Source organism: Camellia sinensis, chromosome 3, assembly GCF_055761805.1.
Source record: "Camellia sinensis isolate YWXY chromosome 3, ASM5576180v1, whole genome shotgun sequence".
NCBI lineage: Eukaryota > Viridiplantae > Streptophyta > Magnoliopsida > Ericales > Theaceae > Camellia > Camellia sinensis.
Genome location: NC_138963.1, coordinates 35,602,894 through 35,608,893, shown reverse-complemented (window position 1 = coordinate 35,608,893; position 6,000 = coordinate 35,602,894).

Sequence of the window (6,000 nt, the reverse complement as noted above, 5' to 3'; positions counted from 1 at the left end):
TAGATCTGGACAGCGTGGAATTAGATGAACCACTGTTGGTTCTATACCAGGAAGGGAGAAGATGAGACCCTGTGCTACAACAGATAGATTAATGGAGCAGCACTACCACCTCCGTTACAACTAAGGTCAAGTTTGGGAAGACTAAAAAAGTGCACTTTTTGTCTTTTTGGACTAAAAAATTGAGGTTGAAAATATGGATGTTTGGGTTAACTTTTTGACTTTTTATTGAAAAATGTGTAATAAAAAATTGTAAAAATTGATTTGTAGGGAAAAATTTGAATTGGGAGTTGTGCAGCCGTAATTGTTGACTTTTGGTGAATAGTGTTAACTTTTTAGCTTTTTGAGTAACTTTTTGACTTTTTGACTTTTTTGGATCTTCCCAAACTTGCCCTAAGTGACTACAACACAGCCAAGTAACACCCCAAACTGCAGAAAATCAAGTATACTTCAGAATGTAGATCAAACTTTAGAACAAGCAGACTGCACAGCATATAAACTTCAATTTTGCACAGATGCAAAGCTGGGTAAGGATACCTACACCCCGAAATTACACAGACTACCCCTCTGTCCGTATTCAGAATTTCCACCCTTCAGAATACCAGCATATCTACACTACAGCAGAGCTTCACAGCACAAATGTCAACACAGCACAAACACTACAGCAGAGGCTCCCTACTTAAAGCCTTATTTTTGACTTTTCGAGACGACCCTTTAGCGACTATCATCACGACGATAGAAATTGGTCTCTAAATGTGTTTTGCAACAAAATTTTCAATTTTAGATATCAAAAAATTTGGTCTCTAAAATTTTTATATGTTGTGGTGTAATAAATTTCAAACGAAAAATATAAAATAAAATTTGTATAAACATTTAGGTAAAAGTTTAAATGTTTACATATTTATCACTAATTAGGGAAGATTAATTCAATAATTTTATTAATGAAACTCACATATGAGCCTTCAAGAATTTATTTATTTGACATGTGAGTGTTGAGTAATTTAATATATACAACAATATTACATGTTCAGAAAAAATACTTTAAAAATTATTCACAACTTAAAATGTGTGAATCAGATGCATTATCAATGTAACTCGCACCGCATTATGGAGAAACCCACAAAAGTTGAGCAACAGATTCGGTCCATTCTGTCAAAGACAAACTTCCAAAATCTACATCCACAACACCATGGCATGTCATAAATAGCTTTTAACTCGTCCTCACTTAAAAGTTTAAGTTCATACATTTGTGGGTGCATCCAATATATATTAAAACTCATTTTTCTTATGTTTTATCTGATATAGAGCTCCACCATCACACATACTCCAACAAAACTTACATTATATATTCAAATTTTGAATAATTTTCTTACTACATAGCATTTCTGTTTACCATAAACATGCCCAAAACACTACTTCAACATGGTAGCTATACCTAGGAGGGGAAAGGAAGCAAAATTTGAAAGCAAAAGAAGACATGGAAGTACTGAGGAGCTGATTTAAATGGAGAAGGGTAGTCTGTGGTACAAGAGCACAGACTGTCGGGTGGGTTGCTTTGTAATTCACATGGGGGTGATCATTAATTGCGTTATGTTCTATTCAATTCAAACAAAAATAGGGTGAGATCAAGAGGGGGCCATCTTCCAAACGTGGCAGTACCAACTAGCTAGCAGTACTCTCATAAGACAACACCCTTCAATTATTGAATTTCTATTTGTCTGACTGTGCAATTCAACAATGACTTACATATTCAGAAAAATTATTAAGAAAAATACCCAGAAAAAATATATCTACAAATCACAATTATTCTGAGTGTGACATTTTTCTGGTAATTTTTTGCACGAAAATTAATGGTAGATAGCATTTTTCATTCTGATCAAATGAAATATTGAGTCAGGCTGATAAGTTGGCACATATGTACAAGTTATGGAGAGATTACATGATCCTATTTTTTTGTAGGTTACTGAAGTTTCAAAACAATGAATGACAAGTTGGTCAGATGGTATGCAAAAGTTCTTCAGAAGCTCAAGCAAAGCATTTAATAAGAGGTTGATAAACTTGACACTAGAATAAAAACACTGGTGTACTTATGGAGCTTTGTACGTACATACATTAAATTTATATATATATATATATATATATGACAATTTGGGATTGACTAATATGAATATTAAATCATAGAATGCATATATGCATAAAAAAGATCACCAAGAAAACTAATTTTTGTGCTTTTTATATTGCAATCACAAATGCCTGATGTTACAGTGCAATATAATTTGGTCAGTCCAAGGTTGAATCATAGAGATGGATTTGTTCAAAAAAATCTGTGCAATCGAAGAAAATGAATAATTTGATTGTATTTGATTAGTTTCAGGATATTTAATTGGAAGAAAATAAATTAAAATAACTATAATTAGAATGTACTGAAAGTTTGTTTGGGAATCAAGATGATAAAATAAAAAAATAATAATAAATTGTTACATTAAGAGATAAAAGAAAATTAAATTTTGAGTTTTCTTTCATTCTTGTTTGGTTAAGTTGAAAAAATAAAAAAAAAATAAAAAAAATTCTCTCATATCTTTTTTGAATAAACTACAATATATATATATATATATATATAATTACAGATTATATTATCAAAATAATCTCTTATATTTTTATTTCTTTTGTACTTAGATGGATAATTTTGGTATTATAAAAAGTTAGTAATCACTCAATTTCTTTTCTATTCCAATCTCTTTAGTTTTGGACTGCGTTTAGATTATGGATTTGATTAGAATTTTCAGAGAAAAAATAAAAAGGGAACAAATGTGAAATAAAATTAACTTAAATTACATTCATATTTTTATTTTCCTAAATTTTTTTTTATCTAAATTCAATATTCAGAAAAAGTTTTAACAAAATCAAAAACCCAATTATAAAGCAATTGTTAGCTAAGATTATACGTCGTGATTTTGTAGATGTGGTATGTAATAATTAACACTGTGATTTATGTAGTCGAAGCATAGCATTAAATAAAGGTATCAATCAAGTCAATGTTCTTGTGGTAAGTTGGTATGTAGTTGCCTTTTAAAATACAATGAGGGGAAAGTTAATGATTTGAGCTCACAGATTAGCGGTGATCTCTTTAAGTGGTATACTTTTGTACACTAACTTTATTAATAAATACTAACACATCGAACTTTCTACAATGTTGAGAAAAAAAAAAATAAAGGTATCAATCTTAGTGTTCATAAATTCTCAAAAAAAAAAAAAAAAAAAATCTTATGCTACGTTTGTTTCAACGTAAAACTAGTGGTTAGCCCGTGCGATGCACGACATTTTAGAAAGTTAATAATTACTTAAAAAAATGATAAACTAATAAATCTCAAATTAATAACTTATATACTATTTAATCCCAAATGTTATTTTATAAACTGAACAGTCCCATTGTAAGGGAATTTACCATTGAGGGCATATACATTGTGTTCGTGAGTGGTAAGACTAATGGGCAAGCTTGGTAATTTGATAATGTCAAATTACGGAAATAGGGCAGCAGTCGTCATCAATATCATCAACATTATCAACATCGGTGCTATGATCAACATCATCAACCTCAGCGCCATGATTGACATCATCAACATCAGCACCATGATCGACATCATCAACGTTAGTGCCATCATCAACATCAGCGACATCAACGCCATGATCAACATCGTCAACATCTGCAACGTTTGTTGGGAAAAGGCCGATCCATCATCAACATCAGTGCTAGACATCATTAAACATTAGGGCCATGATCAACATCATCAACATTAGTTCCATCATCAACATCAGCGACATCCACCACCACCACCGTATCCACCCTCACCACGATCACCACCACCGCCGAACCCGCAGCCTCCGCACCACCGCTTCCGCGGGACTGGGCCTCGTTGACGGTGATGTTGCGCCCGTCAAGATCCTTACCGTTCATTTCGTCGATGGCGTCCCTCATCGGCTGCTCATCCTTGAACGTCACAAACCCGAACCCCCTGGATCTGCCAGTCTCACAATCATTGATGACACACCGATCCAGTACCACCACCGTTGGTGATGTAATTGATGTTGTTGGTGATGTTTTTATGATGTTGCAGATTTTTAGGAAACAAACATTCCACAAAATGGGTACTATTGTAACCTCCAAAATAATGAAAATTAAATAAACAACATTACCAAAATAAAATGGAACTAAATGGTGCATAAGAAAACTTTTAGGACTAAATGGTTCAACTTTTCAGAAAAATAGGATTTATGGGTAAATTTTCCAAAAAATAAAAAAATTGCTATTTGTTTATATTTTTTAATATTTTTATTTGGTTTGTGTATATAAATCTTACTTCACATCATTAAAAATATTTAATATTTCACATTATTGAAAATTTTAAAAAACTATCATACATTAGTAAATCATCACATATATAATAGCTAATTTATCTAAGAATTTCTTCAGACAATCAAAAGTAGATTAACAAAGGCATATTATAATTAATCAAAATGACTAATATATTAAATAAAAGTAATACTAAGAGAAAAACAACGTATGTCGTATGTTTTTCCTATATACTGACTCTTTCCAAAAAAAATACAACGATCAAGAGCTATTTTACACTGTGACTTGTGTGGGTGATATTCATTCTGTAATATCACTCCATTGTTGGGTTGATTGATCAAATTTAGGAAGCACGTGATTTACCACGAGATCTTTCAATTCAGATTCTGCAGAAAAAAGGTATGACCATAATTTTTCATCTGCTACGTTTATACTTTGATTTACATATAAATAGTTAACTTTTTATTTTTATAATTAATTGACTCGCAATATTTTTCATTTAGTTATTTTTTTCATCTTTTATTTGACTCTTTATATTGTTTTGTAGTTGAAATTTGAATAGTTATCATTTTATTTTATTTATTTTATATTTTTATCTCTACGTCTTTGTTGTTTATATTTAAATATTTATCATTTTATTTAAATATATATAATCCTTTTGGTTTTTGAGATTTAGATAATTGACAAATGATTAAAAATTAGGAAAAGTGAGAGGGGAGACTTAAGAAGTGACACGTAGGAGAGAGAATCCATAAGAATTTAGTATTAAGAGTTTGGAGATTTTTTTTAATTGTTCATATATAAATAGTTAACTTTTTATTTTTATAATTAATTGACTCGTAATATTTTTTATATAGTTATTTTTTTTTATCTTTTATTTGACTCTTTATATTGTTTTGTAGTTGAAATTTGAATAGTTATCTTTTTATTTTATTTATTTTATATTTTTATCTCTACCTCTTTGTTGTTCATATTTAAATATTTACCATTTTATTTAAATATATATAATCCTTTTAGCTTTTGAGATTTAGATAATTGACAAATGATTAAAAATTAGGAAAAGTGGGAGGATAGACTTGAGAAGTGACATGTAGGAGAGAGAATCCATAAGAATTTAGTATTAAGAGTTTGGAGAATTCTCATACTCCACTACATTTGTTTATATATATAGTATAGATATTTTACGCAAAAAAACTTTTTTCTTGTAAATTAATTTTACACAGAAAAAATGATTTTTTTTTTTTTATTTTTTGATGTTTAGTTGAGACCAATGTTACTGTGACTAACTTATAGTAGTGATTTGTGGTGCCCTAATGGGGTTTTTTTTAGTCTTTTTTGATAATTTGAACAGCTCATATTATAGGGTTCATTGAATAAATTATCCATACAGAAACTCAAATTGATTGAAAATCATAACTCTATAACAAGAGCATATTTATTTTTTAAAAAATAAACGGTTAACATGATCTTAATAATTTTTTTAAAGCAATTTGAACCTGATCATGGGGTTGCTGATTTTCGATTAACTTGATTTTTTTGTATGAATAATATACTTGATGAATCGTACAATATAAATAGTTTGGATTATCCAAAAAAATTCAGAAAAACCCCCATCGAGACACCACAGATCCCTGCTATGACTTTAGTCACAA